This window comes from Babylonia areolata, chromosome 6, assembly GCF_041734735.1.
Source record: "Babylonia areolata isolate BAREFJ2019XMU chromosome 6, ASM4173473v1, whole genome shotgun sequence".
Lineage (NCBI taxonomy): Eukaryota > Metazoa > Mollusca > Gastropoda > Neogastropoda > Buccinidae > Babylonia > Babylonia areolata.
This window is the reverse complement of record NC_134881.1, coordinates 9,808,346-9,828,345: the sequence shown is the minus strand read 5'-3', so window position 1 is coordinate 9,828,345 and position 20,000 is coordinate 9,808,346.

Here is a 20,000-nt window from a genome sequence, read left to right as displayed (position 1 = left end):
GGCCACTTGTTTCCTCCACACACTCCGTGCCCCCCTCCCCCCTCCCCCAGGCCTCCCCTTACCCCCCCCCCCCTCCACACACACACTTCCTCCATCCTTACCCTTCACTCCTTCCTTCTTACCCTATCCCCACCCCCACCACCCCATCCCACCCCAAATCCGATCTTTTGCCAGCAACCTTTTGCATCCAGCGTTTGACAAAAACTAGAGTGTTCACCAACAAGGGTTTTTTTTTATTTATTTTTTTTAAACTTTTACATTTCTGGTTCACAAAAAATGGGCAGTAAGGAAGGACCACCTTGGAATTTGTGCAGTTGTTATTCATACTCAGTTCAAAAGTACAAAGCGCTTTGATATCTTTCTTCTTCTTCTTCGTTCGTGGGCTGCAACTCCCATGTTCACTCGATCGTATGTACACGAGTGGGCTTTTACGTGTATGACCGTCTTCATCCCCCCCCCCCCCCCACTCCCTCACCATGTCGGCAGCCGTACTCTGTTTTGTGGGTCATTATGATATAAATACCAGTAATTCATTTTAAGACCCGTTTAGCTTTAAATCAAACTCAAAATCTTTATCCGAAAAGAATAGCTACATTTCAATAGTTAGGAATGTCACTTGAGAAATAACCCTGATAGCCCTATTCTGATAAAATGCAATGTTCTTTTTTTTCTTCTTCTTAAGGTGAGTATCTTGTATAAAAGTAGGTGGAACATGCCTTGCTTTTTGAATAATGAAAGATGTCTCTTCTTTTTAACGTATCGTTTGAGACCCCACTGACAATTAATTGGCGCAAATGTGAGTGGGTTAGTAATTTTTTTTTCTTCAATTGAGAGATGTCTATACTTTCATAAATGACAAGCCACCAACAAACAAACATGAAATCCAACATTGATGAACAACCGCCCATCCAGATCAGTAACATTTAATCTAACACGGAGAACCGTTTCCAGAGTATTAAAACATTCCATCATTATCATACGCAAAAACAATAGCAATCAAGATACAGAAACAAACCAGCCGCCGTGGCGAAGTAGTCAGCGTCGCGGACTGACGGCTGGGAGGATGCGGGTTCGAATCCCAGCGGAGGTGGGTTTTTCGGCCCGTGGCCGGCTCCTACCCAGAGTTGAGTGTGCTGTGGGCTTAAATGGGGAGACTGGGACCACACAGTCGAGTGTCATCCACTTCAAGGATGCGTCTTTGGGTGTGTTGCTCTAATTACTTGACCAACACTGCAAGTGTCTGTATCTCTCGGGCCTGGTTAACGCCGGGATATCATTATGACAGGAAGCGTAGAGTACAGCCTTGTCACGCAGTCCCAAACCAAAATGGACCTCCATAGCAACATCGTCATCATCATCGTCATCCTCCTCCTCCTTCATCGTCATCAATATAAACAAAATAGTCTCAAAGTCTGTGGCCTTTCATGCCCTGCTCTCATGGTGACCTCAGTTTCGATACCCCTCCACTTCTGTGCTTGGGGTGAGTCCTGTCAATGTCGTCAGTATCGGCGGATTCGTCGGGGGCTGTTGTTTGAGGGACGTGGTGGCGGTCTCCACTCTGGGAGGGATGCTCACTCAGTCTGGCTCCGCGACTAAGCCATTAATTGTCGTTAGTAGGGGGCTTAGTAGGTGGTGTCCTAAGTACGTAAAATCAGAACAGGCACCACTGAACACCACCGAAGTGACTCAGCAGCAGTGCAGGGTCTCCTCTGGTGTGTGGCCTCCAGGCGACCTAACATCGATGGTTCCCCGTGGACTGCCGACGCTGGAACTGCGACGGACGAACCCGGGTGTGGCCGTGTATGGGGGAATCTAAATGAGCGGCGTGGGAGTAATGCCACTGAAACGGTGCAGATGATGGGGCAGCAAAAAAAAAAAAAAAAAAAAAAAAAAAGATACAGAAACAAACAAACAAACAAACAACAACAACAACAACAACAACACAAAAAACCCCACAAAAAACATGACACTTAAACTTGTGTGCACAGTTTTCTTCTATTTAGGGTCATGAACACACGCACACACACGCACACACACACACACACACACACACACACACACACACACACACACACACACACACACACACACACACACACACAGAACGCGCTGTAAACATTCTATCACCAAATGACATTTTTTCAAAAGCGTGCCAGAGTCATTTCGAAACTGACATTAATTCATCTAAAATACAGCCGCATTCAGAACGTTTGCATACAGGCTACCAATAAACTATCCCTCGCCACAACAAGAATCGTATATTAAACTGTACATTTTTATCTTATCTTAGTAACATTAAAAAAAAAAAAGAATCTATGAGCTATATGTGGAGGGATAGCCTAGAGGTAACGCGTTCGCCTTGGAAGCGAGAGAATCTGAGCGCGCTGGTTCAAATCACGGCTTAGCCGCCGATATTTTCTCCTCCTCCACTAGACCTTGAGTGGTGTTCTGGACGCTAGTCATTCGGATAAGACGATAAACCGAGGTCCCGTGTGCAGCATGCACTTGGCGCACGTAAAAGAACCCACGGCAACAAAAGGGTTGTTCCTGGCAAAATTCGGTAGAATATAAATTAAAAAATAAGGAAAAAACAAAAGAAATAAAAACTGCTCGCAGGAAAAGACACAAAAAAAAGGGTGGCGCTGTAGTGTAGCGACGCGCTATCCCTGGAGAGAGCAGCCCGAATTTCACACAGAGAAATCTGTTGTGATTAAAAGAGAAATACAATACAATACAATACAATGCAATGAGGAATGAACATCATCTTTCGCTTCGTCAGGTCTACGCACTCAGTTCTTTCAAGTCTGGCCTTAAAACCTGCCTCTCCCCAAGATAGCTTCCCTTCCCTGCCTCTTTCTTGTCTTCAATTCTTCCAGTTTTTAGAGTTATGCACGCGTATGAATGACTGGTGTGAAAGCACTTTGATTTGTTTCTGCACAAGATTTAGCGCGATATGAATATGAATATCATCATCATCATCATCATCATCATCATCATTATATTCTTCTTTTTCTTCTTATCATTATTGTTATTCTCATCATCATTATATTATTATCATTACTATTACAATTACTACTACTATTACTATTATATTCACCAAAACAACCATTCAGCTGTGTAAACTTTCGTTGCAATTTTATCACTCATTTGCCTGTGTTTCTCCTTACTCATATCATTTCATTCCTTTGAGATTTCATTTTGTGCATCCCATCGAAAGTTTGAAAAGCTGTCCCATAGCTTCTGAAATCATTCCTCGAAACCGCAGTGTGTGTGTGTGTGTGTGTGTGTGTGTGTGTGTGTGTGTGTGCGTGCGTGCGTGCGTGTGTGTGTGTGTGTGTGTGTGTGCGCGCGCGCGCCCCTTCGTTCGTCTATCCATACATACACACAGACACACATGTATACAGGAACACAGACAGACAACAGTCAGACAGAGACAGACAGACATAACTCTCTGTCTATATATTCATATATGTATATATAGACAGGTATCAGGTATAGACAGATTCACGTGTCAGCCTGAACCCCCCGCCTCCATAACAACTCAATCCCCGTTCAGAAAATCTAAAAGCTTTTGGACAACCTTAAAATCCTCTGATCGAATTTACTGTAAAAACCAAACCTGTGGCGAGAGAGAGAAGAGAAGAGAAGAGAGAGAGTAGAGAGAGAGAGAGGAGAGAGAGAGAGAGACAGAGAGAGAGAGAGGGGGGAGAGGGAGAGAGTAGAGAGGAGAGAGAGAGAGGAGAGAGAGAGAGAGGAGAGAGAGAGGGAGAGAAAGAGTAGAGAGAGAGAGGAGAAAGAGAGAGAGTAGAGAGAGATGAGAAAGAGAGAGAGAGAGAGAGAAAGGAGAGAGAGAAAGGAGAGAGAGAGGAGAGAGGGAGGAGAGAGGAGAAAGGGAGAGAGAGAGAGTAGAGGAGAGAGAGAGAGAAGGAGAGAGAGAGAGAGAGAGAGGAGAGAGAGAGAGGGAGAGAGAGAAAGAGGTCAGGAGAGAGAGCTGGGAAAACATGAATTGTAGGAGACTGGTAGGAAAACATAAATCGATGTCCGGACAAATTATTGATGGCATCATTTCTGATTCCTCTCCTTGCTCCCTGCACACTTCGTCTTTCTCCTTCCATCTTTGGTCCGATTCGCAGGACCATTTCTGAGTTTAGCTCTCAGACTATTATCATATTCATTACGGACCAAGTATTGTTCTAATGTCAAGTGCATATGCTTTAGTAACCTGACAATTAAGCATATAATTTTTGACTGTAGCTTGATAAAGCTTTATGTACACGAAAGTGTGCCTTCACAAGTGACAGAGAACGTTGACGTTTTTGACTTTTTGCATTCATTATCAGTTGTTTCGCTTGTCAGTTTAACGACTTCTCTTTTACGAAGTCTTTTTAATAAGTAATTTCCTGTAATTGTATATAGAAATTGTTTTCACATTTCACCCTCATTTGCCCAGTTTCCCCCAACCCTCCATTCATTTACATCTCCCACCCCTTCAAAATGATAATACTCAAATGTATTCCTGAATGCTTTAAAAAAAAATGTCTCTCAATCACCGATGTGTGTGACGGGACATTAAACAAAATTCCTCCTCCTCCTTCCATTCCGAAAAAACAACAACAAAAAATCAAGAGAGGCAAGGCCTTCAAGACTCACTTGTGATACACTTAAAAAAAAAAAAAAATCAAGCTTTTTATGTATTGAATATAATTTCAAAATGTAGTGTTTAAGATGAGAAAGATCAGTTTAAAGCAACTTAATTCCCCTAGCATTACAGAGTAATTTCCCTTTTTTACTATCTGCACCAAAACGTTTGCAAAATAAATAAAACTTCCATGCTTAGCAAAAGAAGTTCCTGTTTGAACAAAAAATGATAATAATGACTGCTCTAGCTGTTGGGTCAGAATATCAGATCAAAGTGCCACGTTTAGAGAATACAAAAAATTTAAATATAACAGTAAATGCAGTTTGCATATAATTAGGCTTCATTCTTTTTTTTTTGTGTTTTTTTGTGCCCATCCCAGAGGCGCAATATTGTTTTAAACAAGATGACTGGAAAGAACTGAATTTTTCCTATTTTTATGTCAAATTTGGTGTCAACTGACAAAGTATTTGCAGAGAAAATGTCAATGTTAAAGTTTCCCATGGACACACAGACACAGACACACACACACACACACACACACACACACAACCGAACACCGGGTTTAAACATAGACTCACTTTGTTTACACAAGTGAGTCAAAAAATCAATACACGAACCTGTCGTGAACACTCTTCCCTCGGTAATATCCACAATTGTTCCTCCACATGACGGAATGAGTAATGTTCACAATAAGGCGTGGACGTTCACTTCGTCAGTCACACAGAGGAGTGGAGGGGAAGAAATGTGTATAAAGCCCAACTATCCATCAATCCGGTCATCTGACACTGAATAACACGAGAGCGAGCGAGTGAGAGAGAGAGAGAGAGAGAGAGAGAGACAGAGACAGAGACAGAGACAGAGACAGAGAGAGGAAGATGGAGGGAGAGGGAAGGAGAGAGAGGGAGAGGAAGATGGAGAGGGAGAGGGAAGGAGAGAGAGGGAGAGGGAGAGGGAAGGACAGAGAGAGAGAGAGAACGAACGAACGAACGAATCTTTTTTTTATTGAGGGGAAAAAAAGGAAATAGCACAAAATGACTTGTTTTCATCCTGCCCTCACGAAAAGGGAAAACATAACAAATATTCAATACAAAAGCATGACATTGCATGACTAAATTTCAATTCTGTCCCACGAAAAATGACGAACAACATAGGTACATGCACAATTAATACTTAGAACAGAAACAAGAGAAGATGGAACGGGAAGAGACAAGGAGAAAGAGACAGGCAGACAGAAAGAAAGAAAGACATAGAGACACATGCACAGAGAGAGAGAGAGAGAGAGAGAGAGAGAGAGAGAGAGAGAGAGAGAGGAGATGGAGAGAAGGGAGTGAGTGAGAAACAGACAGCCAGACACACGGACAGACAGGCAGACACACAGATCGTGACAGTGGGACAGGTTAACACACACACACACACACACACACACACACACACACACGGAGAGAGAGAGAGAGAGAGAGAGAGAGAGAGAGAGAGAGAGAGAGAGAGAGAGAGAGAGATTATTAGTGGTTCATAAAATCAATATTTTGTAACTTGTTTTTCATGAGCTCTTCGAAAGAAAAGGCTCTATAGAAATGCACAGTATTCTTATTATTATCATTATCATTATTCATTATCATTATTCATTGACTCTGTACAGTTTGACACCAATCCAAGATTAATGCTTTTTTTTCTTTCTTTTTTTTTTCTTCTTAACATTCTCTTCTAGATTATGGGTGAGGCAGACATTACAGCCAGCCCGGCGAAAGATGTTAACTCCGGATCAAACTTGTTACAACTCGAATATTTGGGTGGTCTTTCAACACCATCATCACCAAAATAATGAGTGACAGAATGATTACATATATGACTGTGGCCTCTTACGAGAAAGAAGAAGAAGAAGAAGAAGAAGACTGATTGATTGATTGATTGGATCTTTAATGGGTAAAAAAAAAGGCGCAGTTAATGCCTTTTAACAATTCTGCCCATTTAACGACACAAAACATAAAAAATAAAGAACGACACAAAACATAGAAAAGATAGAAAGAAATAAAATGAAATGAAATAAAATAATTAGAACGACGAATAAGAATAGTAACTGGAATAGTCCATTAAAGGTAAGAAAGCGATGAAAAAACAATTGGTACATTATCATGTACGTACGTACGTACTTAGCAACACACACACACACACACACACACACACACACACACACAAATTATAAAACAAGCAAACAAAGACATACGTACACATTCACGCCCACACACTCAAACACACACAAACACACACACACGCACATACTGTTCATTTGCTAGCATGATCACACATACATTCAATTTTTTCATTCATCATCGCATGGCAGCTAGTGGACTGAGTACGAGCAAGCGTTTGCAAAAGACCGCGAGCATGCTAATCAAAAGTATCGAATAGAAATATTCTTATGTCAGTTTTAACGAGAGATATGGCTGAAATTTGACGACATGTCCAGAAGAAGAAGGAGGAGGAAAAGAAGAATGCGACATGGCTGGGCTGACGGCGAAATCCACATTCCTTCCCCTCCACTCCTCTGTGTGACTGACGGAGTGAACGTCCACGCCTTGTTGTGAACACTGCTCATTCCGTCTTCAGGGGGGAAAATTGTGGATATTTTACCGGGTACACTGCAAGTGAGCTGATTTTTGACTCACTTGTGTAAACAAAATGAGTCTATGTTTTAACCCGGTGTTCGGTTGTCTGTGTGTGTGTGTGTGGTGTGTGTGTGTGTGTGTGTGTGTGTGGTAAACTTTAACATTGACATTTTCTCTGCAAATACTTAGTCAGTTGACACCAAATTAGGCATAAAAATAGGAAAAATTCAGTTCTTTCCAGTCATCTTGTTTAAAACAACATTGCACCTCTGGGATGGGCACAAAAAAAAAAAAAAAAAAAAAAATGAAGCCTAATTATATGCAAACTGCATTCACTGTTACATTTATATTTTTTTTGTATTCTCTAAACTTGGCACTTTGAACTGATATTCTGACCCAACAACAAGAGCAGTCATTATAATCATTTTTTGTTCAAACAGGAACTTCTTTTGCTAAGCATGGACGTTTCATTTATTTTGCAAACGTTTTGGTGCAGATCGTAAAAAAAGGAAATTACTCTGTAATTAATGCTAGGGGACTTAATTTGCTTTAAACTGACCTTTCTCATCTTAAACATTACATTTTGAAATTATACTCAATACATAAAAAGCTTGGATTAAAAAAAAAATGTTAAGTGTATCACAAGTGAGTCTTGAAGGCCTTGCCTCTCTTGTTTTTTTAAACTTACTACATTTACAGTTGTCTTTGCACAGCTGCTTCACCCCCGGTGGTGTAACAGACTGTGCGAGTTTGGTGGTCAAATGGTTACGGATATGGATTATCGCCACACTTCCCCCAAGTTCGATCTCTATCGCACCTGTTGGGTAAAAGGTGGCGATTTTTCCGATCTCTCATGTCAACACATGTGCAGACATACAGAATACAGAATACTTTATTATCTCAACAAGAGAAATTCATTTGTGGTGTGAAACACACAAACAATACAGAGAAATCACAGTCATTCAACATGTATACATAAACGACATAAAATGTTTAGATGGAAAACCCATGCGTACAATAAATAATCACAGTAGATAACAACAACACAACAGAAACCTTTAACAGGTAACTTAAGGTAAATCATACATACATCATCACAGCCAACACAAAATCAGTTAAAGGATACGAATAAAATAGGCATGAAATAGCTAACTAAAAGTAGACATAAGACATAACAAGATTATGATAACAATGCAATTCAACAATACTTGATTTAAGATGTTACGTACCATGTACACACACTCTGGCATACATTTAAAAAAAAAAATCACAGATCTGATGATCACTTATTGCTGTTAATAGCTGAACTGAAGTTGGTATAAAGCTGCATTTGGTTCTGTTTGTTTTAAATTTTGGGACACAGGACCGTTTGCCTGAATGTAAGAGTTGGTAATAATCTGCCAGCGTATGGCTGCTGTCGCTTGAAATGCACGTGGCTTTCTGTCGAACTCTGACATTGTACAGTTTTGCTTAAGCTGTCCTGTCTCACTCCCACAACCTTACTGCACACATTCACAGTCTTGTTCAGTATATTTTTATTCTTTGCAGGTAGATCACCATACCAGCATATAAAAGAGAAAATTAACACAGATTCAATAAAACATCTATAAAAATCCTTGAAATACTTTCGAATTAACTCTGATGTTTCTGAGTTTCTGCAGACAATAGATGCGAGACTGGCATTTTTATGAATATAAGTTGTATTAGGAGTAAAATTCTGCTTATGATCAATAATAGTTCCTAGGTATTTATATTCATTCACTCTTTCAACCTTTGTATCATTGATGAATAGGTCAGGAACTGGACAGACACTTTTTCTGAAATCAGTTATCATTTCTTTGGCTCTCTGAACATTACGATCTAAATAGTTATCTCTACACCAGGAGGAAAATTTGTGCTTGTATCTGAACCCCTTACACACACGCTAAAGATCAAATACGCACGCTGACTCCCGAAAACGGAGGATGGCTGCCTACACGGCGGGGCAGAAATGGTCATACACGTAAAAGCCCACTCGTGTTCATACGAGTGAACGTGGGAGTTGCAGCCCACGAACGAAGAAGAAGAAGACGACGAAGAAATACGCACTTAAAAGATACTGTAATCCATGTCAGCGTTTGGGTGGGTTATGGAAACAAGAACATACCCAGCATGCACATCCGCGAAAAGGGAGTATGGCTGCATGCATGGCGGTGGTAAATTAAATAAAAACGGCTATACACGTAAAGTGTTACATGTGTGTGTGTGTGTGTGTGTGTGTGTGTGTGTGTGTGTGTGTGTGTGTGTGTGTGTGTGTGTGTGTGTGCGCGCGTGCATGCGTGACTAGACCTGATTGAATGACAGAGTAAACGAATGGCAACAACCCTAAGTCAGCTGTCAGTCGGCTCTACCCAGGTAGGAAGGCAACCTTGTTGTGCAAATAACTCCGTGTTTGTAAAGGAGCAGCAGCAGCAGCAGCAGAAGTAGTAGTAGTAGTGGCAGGGACTGGCCTTTTTTCCTTTATGCCTCTCGACCTGTAAACGTCCACCTTTTTCTATCTTCTTTGTTGGTCTGCATTGCATGCGTCATTCAAAACATATCAAAGCAGTCACTCGTCAAACTCATGAAACATGTTGCCAAACGTTTAATCGCGGTCCAGAAAGTTCTTGAAACTGTCAGTTTCTTTTGCAAATTCAACTGAAGGTGGTAGTGAGTTACACAGCGCTTAGTGCTTTTGGTCTCGGACCGAAGCTAGGCGCTATATATAAGTATCCACATCTATCCAGGGAGATCCAGACCAATGTCACCGTTGAAGCGTAGCTTTCTTGCCTTCCTACAGACAGAACAGAAGAGAGAGAGAGAGAGGAGAGAGAGAGAGACAGACTAGACTAAGAAAGACATAGATGGGTAAAGAGAAAGAAAAGTTCTACAGATGACAGATCCGTTCCTTCTCACCCCTCCTCTTACCACACGAGGTGACAATAATACAATTATCATTATCACAGAAATACGCTTTGCCTGATAATCATAAAGAGTGTTGTCATTGTGGTTATCGTTGTACACACACACACACACACACACACACACACACACACACACACACACACACACACAGACACACACACACACACACACACACACACGTACACACACACACACACACACACACACACACACACACACACACACACACACACACACACACACAGACACACACACACACACACACACACACACACACACACACACACACACACACACACACACACACACACACACACACACACACACACACACACACACACACACACACACACACACAACCCCCTACCACCCTCCCCCCTCGCCCCCCACACACACATGCGCGTATACGAACAAGTCAAACAAATAAACAAACAAATAAGCAAAAGTAAAACACCTCATCCTCTTTCCCTAGAAATCACTTGTGCGCGCACCCAAGTCAGCCAAGTCTGGAAGCTTTCACAAACTTTGAACATTCTCTGTGGATTGTAAGGATCGTGAGGAGAACTCTCTCTTCTCGTCTCGTGAGAATTCCCACAGGAAACGGGGGATATCTGAGACTTGTGCAGAAACATAAAGAAAAAACGTGAACACTGGGCAAGACAAATTGATTTATGTCTCTCTGTCCCTGTTTGTCTGTCTGTTTCTCTCTCTGTCTCTGTCTCTCTCTCTGTCTCTCCCTCTCTCTCTCTCTCTCTCTCTCTCTCTCTCCGTGTTATATCTCTCTGTCTATCAGTCTGCCTGCCTGCTATGTCTGTCTCCATCCTCCTCCTTCCATTGCAGATTTTTTTTTTCTTATGTGCTGACCAGACACAACAGTGCGACGGTTTTTTTTTAATTCAAAACGCTTGATTATTAAAAAAACAACAACCAACAACCCAAAAACCAACAACCAAAACAAAAAACAAAAAAAAAAAAAAAGAAAAAAAAGAAAAAAGAAGAAGAAAAAAAAAAAAAAAAAAACCCCAACAAAACAAAGAAACAACAACATCCTTCAGTAAATTTGTGTGGCAAAAAAACAAACAAACCAAGACTGTCTATATGTCTCTGTTTCTCTGTCTATGTAATTCTCTCTCTCTCTCTCTCTCTCTCTCTCTCTCTTTCCGCCCCCCTCTCTCTCTATATATATATATATATCTCCCCCCTCTCCCCTCCCCCCCCCCCACACACACACTCCCTCTCTCTATCTCTCTTTCAAAGGAAGGAGCAGTAATTTCTTTGTGATGAGAGCACATTACCAACATGTGATTCATGCCTGCGTCAAAGCAGGTGAAACATTTTTGATGCATATGATATTACAAATTCATTGTAAAATATCCCTTTACCCCATTCAAAAAGAAGTCAGACGTTTTCTTTGCCCTTTCCGTGAAGTAACAAACAAACAAACAATCTCCTCTCTCTCTCACCCCCTCTCTCCCCCATTTTACCTCCCGTCTCTCTCTCTCTCTCTCTTGTTATCTCTGTGTGTGTTAACCATTTCGTAAACCACAATGAGCATTATTAATTAATTAATTAATTAATTAAACTATTTTTTTCTGTGCGTGCTTGTGCAAATCCCCACACTGCGTGATTCCGTTTTCAAAACGTCATGTCATGAGTAGAAAATAATCGTTGCCGAATCGATACGTTCAATAAACAATACTGTTCCACACAGTCTAAACTGACCTGATTCAGACAGCGCTAGCGGTTACCAAAAAGGAGAGGGAAAGCTGAGAGGAAAAGGGCAGAGGAAGGAAAGGAGAGGAAGAAGAAGAAGACAATAAATAGAGAGAGAGAGAGAGAGAGAGAGAGAGGGAGAGAGAGAGAAAGAAAGAAAGAGTGTGTAAGAGAGAGACAGAGAGACAGACAGACAGACATAGACAAGCAGATAGATAGACAGACAGGTAATAGACGAGACAGACAGAAAGATAGATCAATAGATAGATCGATAGATTGATCTATCTAGATAGATCGACATACAGATAGATAGATGGATAGATAGACATAGATAAATAGATAGAAAGACCGACAGAAAGGGATATAGAAAGAAAGAGGCAGTCAGAGAGAAAGAGAGGGGGAAAGAGGGAGGGAGAGAGAGAAGGAGAGAGAGAGAGAGAGAGAGAGAGAGAGAGAGAGAGAGAGAGACAGACAGACAGACAGACAGACAGAAACACAGAAGAAAGAAAGAAAGATAGAAGATACATAGACAGACAGACAGGCAGGCACGATACAAGGAAAATCCATGATAAAATGATGGTTTTGTTACTGACCAAGAGAATCACAACAATAGGTTTGGGAAGAAAAACAAACAAACCAAACAAACAAACAAACAAGAGACAGAGAGAAGCGTGGAGACAGAGGACAACAGACAGAGAAAAAAAAAAAACAAACAACGGAGGAAAAACAAAGGGGAAGGCCAGGCAGATGGCGAAACTGACACGTCCAGACACACACACACACACACACACACACACACACACACACACACACACACACACACACACACACACACACACACACACACACACAAAGAGGATTTCAGAGAAAACACGAACCCCTTTGATGAGAACAACAACAACAACAACAACAAATGAAAATATAGAAGAAACCCCCCCTGTCTTTTAATCTCTTTCAGAGCACGTAAAAATAATGATTGTTTTCGGTCTCTCTCCTTTTTTTTTTTCCTTCCTTCACTTTTCTTCAAGCTGACAGAAACAAACAACAATCAGTTTGGTCCTTTCTCGAGTTAATTGAATTTACCTGAAACGAAAACAGCAATGTCAACGACAACACACTCAAAAAGAAAGGTGGAGTGGGTGGGGTGGGGAAGGGGAGGGGGAGGGGGAGGGAGAGGGAGGAGGAGAAGAACACCGTGGAGAAGAAAATAATGAGAAGAAAAAAAAAGAGGGGGGGGGGGGGGGGAGGGTAAGAAAAAAACAAACAAAAAACCAAACAAACAAAGAATCTAATTTCTCCCTTGCATCAATTGAAGACAGCAGTATCTTGACAACAGAAATTTTAAAAAAGAGAGAGAGAGAGAGAGAGAGAGAGAGAGAGAGAGAGAGAGAGAGAGAGAGAGCACTGAACACTGAAAATGTTTAATGCCATTAGCTGAAAAGCTCTGGTGACAAAGTAGGTACAAATCAGAACACAATGGTGCATTGAGAGAGAGAGAGAGAGAGAGAGAGAGAGAGAGAGGGAGGGGGGGGTTAGTAATATATATGAAACAGAGAGGATGGAATGAAGACGGAGAAAGGGAGAGAGATAGAAAGAGCGAAGGAGAGAGAGACAGAGAGAGAGATAGAAAGAGCGAAGGAGAGAGAGACAGAGAGAGAAAGAGAGAGAGATAGAAAGAGCGAAGGAGTGAGAGAGAGAGAGTGTGTGTGTGTGTGTGTGGGGGGGGGGGGGGGGGGGGGTGGCAGTAAGAGACAAGACAATACGAAACAAGACAAATTTTTCGAGGATGACAGACAAGCACTGGCGCGCTTCTTTACATCCAGTCCCCAGAGACAGAGAGAGAGAGAGAGAGAGAGAGAGAGAGAGAGAGAGAGAGAGAGAGGGAGAGAGAGAGAGAGAGAGAGAACCAGCCAACCAGCCAGCCAACCAGTCAGACAGACAGACAGACAGGCAGAATACAAATAAGTTCATTAAAATGATGGCTCCATCACTGATCAAGCGAATCACAACAACAGGGGGAGTAATAAAAAAAAAGAAAAAGAAAGAGAGTCAATTTCGTTGAAGTGAAAATGGAAGCCCCGACTAAATATTTTGTGACGTGCGTGAATTCTAGTTTCTAAATCATTATCTTTCGAAAAAAAAAAAACACATAAAAAACGATCATGGTGACCTTGTCTCTTAATCCTTGAGTCTTGAATATTTTCCCCTTTTAATTAAAAACAAAACAAAACAAAGCAAAACAAACAAACAAACAAACAAACAAACAAAAAAACACAACAAAAACACACACACACACAAAAAAACCCAAAACAAAACAAAAACACCAACCCATATAACGTATTCATTTCTTTCTCTTTTTTTCTTTTTGCCTTGTGTCTTGTCTTACGTTTTCAAAGAAAATATTTCTCTGAATTTAGGGATGCTGCTTCGCCCCCCCCCCCATCCCAACCTCCCCGGCGAGAGAGCACGTGGCGACAGTTCAGCGCCACCCTTTCTTTCTTTTTTTTTTTCTTCCTGTCTGCACGTGTATCATTTTACTATCAAAGCAAAGTGGTTATGTTTTCAATTACTAGAATTTTTGCCTAGCACAACACTTTTCCTTGCCTTTTGTGGATTCTTTTACAGTACAGTGCGGTTCATAGTCTCATCGGAATGACCACTAGCCTCTAGACAGCCACTCAAAGTCTAATGGAGGGGTCGGGGGGAGGGAGGAGGGAAAAGGGGGGGTGGGTGGGGGGTGGCAGGGGGTGGAAGAGTTTAAACCCTGACCCGTAGCGCCATCCTACGATCATCTACGATCAACGTGGTTTTGTTTTGTTTTAATAAAATGTTGCCAAGGACAACATTTTTTTTTTCTTGTCGTGAATTCTTTTACAGTGCGGTTTATCGTCTCATCTGAATGACCTCTAGCCCCAAGCCACTCAGAGTCTCATTGGGGTGTGTGTGTGTGTGTGTGTGTCTGAGGTTGGTAAGGGGAGGGGATTTGAATACATGGTGACTGCTTCCTTGGATACGCGAATCATTTAGAGAGAGAGAGAGAGAGAGAGAGAGAGAGAGAGAGAGAGAGAGAGATAGAGAGAGAATGGAAAAAAAGACAACAAACAAACAACTGACAATTTCGTTGAAGTGAAGTGGAAGACCTGATAAACCCATGATCTGCATCACTGAAAGCTTTAATCAGCATTTAAGATTATTAAAAAAGTGTACAAGAAAAGAAAAAAGCAACCACAACACGACCATGCCCCATCACTGCTATGCCGTCATAATGACGTTATAGCTTGGCTAGTCAGGCTCCAATCGTGTTCAGGACGGATTTGTAATAATTTCCTTTTTTTTCTCTCTCTTTCTTCTGTTTCTCCTTCCTCCATCACTTTCAATTCCTCCTGTCTGTCTCCGGTCAATTTGCGTAAGAGGGGGATAGAGAGAAAGAGAGAGAGAGAGAGAGAAAGAGAGAGAGAGAGACAGTAGACAGAAAGAGAAAGAGAGAGAGATAGAGACAGAGACAGAGAGAGAGAGAAAGAGAGAGACAGACAGACAGACAGAGATTCAAAAGCATTTATTACTCAAGGATCAAGATTTTAGGCATTGCCTCATCTTACAATCAGTCCTTATGACAACAAAAACAATAACGATAAGACAACAATAATAATGATGGTAAATACTACTACTAACTATTACTACTACTACTACTACTACTACTACTACTACTACTACTACTACTAGAGAGAGAGAGGGAGAGAGAGAGTAAATGAATGAATCTCTATTTTCCAACGGTGGAGATATTTGCACACTGGCCGACTTACATATCTGCCATAGTTTTAGAGATATATACACAGACATATAGAGACAGAAACAGAGAGAAAGAGAGAGGGAGAGAGAGAGAGATGCAGAGATACAGAGACAAAGAGAGAGAGAGGGAGAGGGAGCGGGAGAGATAGAGAGAGACAGAGTGGATGAATGAATCTATATTTTCCAACGGTGGAGATATTAGCACACTTGCCGACTTACATATCTGCCGTTGTTTAAGAAATACACAGACATATGCACATATAAAGAGAGAGAGAGAGAGAGAGAGAGAGAGAGAGAGAGAGAGAGAGAGAGAGAGAGAGAGAGAGAGAGAGAGAGGGAGAGAGGGAGAGAGGGAGAGAGGGAGAGAGATAGAATGGATAACTGAATTTTATTTTCCAACGGTGGAGATATTAGCACACTTGCCGACTCACATACTTGCCGTTGTTTAAGAAATACACAGACATATGCACACATAAAGAGAGAGAGAGAGAGAGAGAGAGAGAGAGAGAGAGACAGAGACAGAGACAGAGACAGAGACAGAGACAGAGACAGAGACAGAGACAGAGTCAAAGGGAGAGAGGGAGAGGTAGAAATAGAGAGAAAGAGAGTTGTTGAATGAATCTGTATTTTCCAACGGTGGAGATATTAGCACACTGGACGACTAACATCTGCCATTATTTTAGATACACAGACGCACATATAAAGAGATAAGGACAGAGAGAGAGAGAGAGAGAGAGAGAGAGAGAGAGAGAGAGAGAGAGAGAGCAGAGACAAATAAACGCAGTAACGTGATTACTTCTCCATTCGACAAGCAATAACGTCATTATTACGGCATGGGATGAGCTGGATTTTAAATTCGTATTTAAGTTAATTCTATGCAAATCATATAACTGTCAGACTTTCCACTTGATTACTCCACGCATTCAGGCTGGTTCTTTTAATTCATTTTTTCTCTCCTCTCTCTCTCTCCCTCTCTCTCTCTGTGCAGTTCGTTTGAGTCATCATTATACTTCAGCCTTCCCAAGCGATGGGTGTCCCTCCACTGTTCAATGAGGTGGCAACATTGTAATCAGTGTGTTCTCTCTCTCTCTCTCTCACACACACACACATACACACACACACACACACGCACGCACACACACACACACACACACACACACACACACACACACACACACACACACACACACACACACACACACAAGAAGTACCTGGCAGTGAGCCCCCAAACCACAAAAAAATGAAGAAAGCAAACACTCAGAGTAATAGTACAGTATGCTGATGTGTATGTATGTGGATTGGTGTCATCAAGGCTCTGAACTACTTAGTGAACCATCAAATAGTTTTCTCGAAAATAGCATTCTTTGTTGATTCCAAATCAGTACTTTATGCTCTAGAATTATTCAGCCTTGAAACAACCAGGCTTAATCAGGCAAATCATTTGGTACATTGTTTGAGGATTAAAGGGACTGAGGTAAGTTTTTGTTGGGTGCCTTCTCAAGTGGGCATTCATGGCAATGAAATTGCTGATAAAGCAGCTAAAAGAGGAGCACAAGATTCAGAAAAAATCGACAAAAATACATGTCCGTCTTTCAGTAAAAGAGACATACACTTTATTAGAAAACTCAGCATAGGGTCGATTTCGTAACCGATGGAAGGAAATGTTTTTAAAACATAAAGGACATTATTCCCCGAGAAAATCATTTAAGAAAAGATACCGAATCCATCAGCTTGCTATACAAGATTAACAACCTCTACTTTCTTCCGTATAAAACTTGATGCGCTGAATACAAAGTATAGTAAAAACGTTACATGCATCTGTGGTAAGGAGTTCAGATTGCATCATTGTTTGTTTCACTGTCAGCAGTTACGTACCTTCTTGCCCAAGTATTTCAAAGATGACAACTATTCTGCATATGATTTTTGGAAAGTTATGTCTGACAAGATTCTCATGGTCGAACTATTGAATGTAATTGCATGCTAGTTATGCATTTCTTTTTCAGTTTTCTACCGTTTCTGTTTTCCTCTTCCCTCTCCCTTTTCAAGAACTTAACATAACTGTGCAGGTAGATCAGTTGACGGATTTATTCAGTTATTTATCTATGTTCAAGTCAATCAGGATTGTTTTCCCCCTTTTTACTCATATGATGTATATTTATCTTATCAATATCGTGATCTCTCATTGTGTGAGAAATACATGGTGTTTCATTGATCTAACTGTTTCTTAGTAACATTTGTATTTTTCTTTTTTTTTTTGTCACAACAGATTTCTCTGTGTGAAATTCGGGCTGCTCTCCCCAGGGAGAGCGCGTCGCTACACTGAGAGCGCCACCCCCTCACTCCCCCACTTTTCCTGCGTGCAATTTTATTTGTTTTTTCACGTCGAAGTGGATTTTTTCTGCAGAATTTTGCCAGGAACAACCCTTTTGTTGCCGTGGGTTCTTTTACGTGCACCAAGTGCATGCTGCACATGGGACCTCGGTTTATTGTCTCATCCGAATGACTAGCGTCCAGACCACCACTCAAGGTCTAGTGGAGGGAGAGAAATTATCGGCGGCTGAGCCGTGATTCGAACCAACGCGCTCAGATTTTCTCGCTTCCTAAGCGGACGCGTTACCTCTAGGCCATCACTCCACTAGTAGGTATATCACATATGCATGTGCTTATGAGTATATGTGTGTGATCCGGCTGGGGCCTTTTGTTGTTGTGTTACTCCTCGTTTTAGTGCTGGGTTTAATTTTTTTAACACATTTTTTTTCTTCCAATTCTTATTCTATTTCTTTTTTTTTTTTTTGCCCCAGGGCGGGGTGAAAAAACACACACCCAAAAACAAACAAACAAACAAAAAACCCCAAGCATATAAACTGACTATCTTATTTCTCTGGTTAGATAACATTTCGTTTCCCTTCTCTTTCCCTCTCTTTTTCTCTCCGTGTCTCCCCCCCCCCCCACACACACACACCCTGCTCCCCACCCACACACAACTGATGCACTAACAATGGGTTTATTTGTGCTGTCCCCCTAGATCCCCCATTTCTCTTTCTCTCTTTTTTTCACCTCTCTTTTTCTCTCCGTGTCTCCCCCCCCCCTAACCCCCTCTGCTCCCCACCCACACACAACTGATGCACTAACAATGGGTTTATTTGTGCTGTCCCCCTAGATCCCCCATTTCTCTTTCTCTCTTTTTTTTCACCTCTCTTTTTCTCCACGTGTCTCTCTCTCTCTGTGCCTGCCCCCACCCCCATTCGATGCGCTAACAATGGGTTTAGTTGTGGTGTTCCCCAATACGCCAATCTCTCTCTCTGTGTCTCTGTCTCTCTGTCTCTCTCTCTCCTCCCCTTTCTTCTTCTTCTTCTCTCTTTCTCTGTCTGTCTGTTTGTCTGTCTGTCTGTCTCTCTAAGATTAGTATCCGAACACACACACACACACACACACACACACACACACTCTCTCTCTCTCTCTCTCTATCTGTAAGATTAGTATCCGAACACACACGCTCTCTCTCTCTCTCTCTCTCTCTCTCTCTCTCTCTCTCTCTCTCTCTCTCCCTCCCTCTCTCTCTCTCTCTCTCTCTCTCGTTCATTTCCATTTTTGCTGAGGTTAATAATAACCTTGAAGACCTTTTTGCTGGTTTGCTTTCAGAGGAAGAAAGTAGATTAGGACGTTATTAGGACAATATTCCTCCCCTGTCAAACACATAACGCTCACACACACACACACACACACACACACACACACACACACACACACACACACACACACACACACACACACACACACACACACACACACACACACACAACAACAAACACAACAACAACAACAACACCCAAACATAATGCACAGCAAAGCTTCGACAACGTTCGTCCTGTTTATTTGATTTTTTTTTCTTTCTTTCTTTCCTCCTTCCTTTTTACTTAAAATAAGAATTAGTGAGTTGCCGTGTCCTGTGAATGACAGACGGATAGAGACAGAAACGGAGAGACAGGGTGAGAGAGAGAGAGAGAGAGAGAGAGAGAGAGAGAGAGAGAGAGAGAGAGAGAGAGAGAGAGAGATTTCCGGTGGTGTAATTTGTTTTTCAGAAAAGAGTTTGATGCTCATGTACGCAAACTGAAAATGAAATATGAATACATTTGTGCATTTCCAACTGACAAACGTTTATTTGGTTACCTTAGTGATGTGCTCTATATATGTCTTTATTTGTCACCAGAAGGCTCTCCTTTTTATGTATACAGAGAGACAGACAGACAGACAGAGAGAGAGAGAGAGAGAGACAGACAGAGAGACAGAGAGACAAAGATGGACGGGGG